Consider the following 1,239-nt stretch of genomic DNA (forward strand, 5'->3'; position numbering starts at 1 on the left):
CTCTCTCTCTCTCTCTCTATATATATATATATATATATATATATATATACATACATATATAGGGTAATTCAAAATAAATTGTATAAGAAAAGTGATATATATTCATTACAACATTCATAGTTAAATATGCACATTATGATGTTATAAATATATTAGCACATATATACATGCACATATATAATATATATACTATTTATATGTATTACATAAAATATACATGTGTCGTGTGTAAAATATGAATAATATAGATGTATGTTTGTATTAGAAAGTATGAAACTCAACATAATTTTAGGTAGACGAAATGGTCATTGATGGGATGGCTTTCATCATATCTTTGCCCAAATATTGACCCGAGCTTAAACAACAAAAATAACAACACCTGCAATATATTTACACTATCGTATAAGTTTGGAGTAGTCTATAACATTATTGACCAAAACTTCCATATAATTGCCAGCTCGAGAATGGGAGGCGTCATTCCTTGTTTAGGAGAAACTATACTTTACTGGAATCTACGTACGTGGTACACCGACGATTAATTTATAGAAATCTGCACTGTCAGGTTTCCTCTTTTTGTTTTTTTAATGCACGTAACGAACTTTCAATGACATATTTGTTGGTATACAGGGTGATTTAAAAGTCTCCATGCAGAGGGAAAATAATAAGGGCTGAAAATGCAATACACACACACACACATACACACACACACACACACACAAACACACACACACACACAGACACATATTCTTGCTTCAGTCACTTGACTGCGGCCATGCTGGAGCACTGTCTTGAAGGGTTTTAATCGAACAACTCCACCCTACGATATTTCTTAACCCTAGTATTTATTCTATCGGAGTCTTGGCTGAATCCCTAAGTTACGGGGACGTAAACACACCAGCACCGGTTGTCAAGCAGTGATGGGGACAGACACAAAAGTACACACACACAGGCGCGCACACGCTCACACATATGTGTATGTCTGTATGTATGTATGTAAGTATGTATATATATACTCTTTTACTTGTTTCAGTCATTTGACTGCGATTATGCTGGGGCATCGCCTTTAGTCGAGCAAATCGACCCCGGGACTTATTCTTTGGATGCCTAGTACTTATTCTATCGGTCTCTTTTTACCGAACCGCTAAGTGACGGAGACATAAACACACCAGCATCGATTGTCAAGCAATGCTAGGAGGACAAACACAGACACACAAACACACACACACACTCATATATATA

Source organism: Octopus bimaculoides, chromosome 6 (genome assembly GCF_001194135.2).
Source record: "Octopus bimaculoides isolate UCB-OBI-ISO-001 chromosome 6, ASM119413v2, whole genome shotgun sequence".
NCBI lineage: Eukaryota > Metazoa > Mollusca > Cephalopoda > Octopoda > Octopodidae > Octopus > Octopus bimaculoides.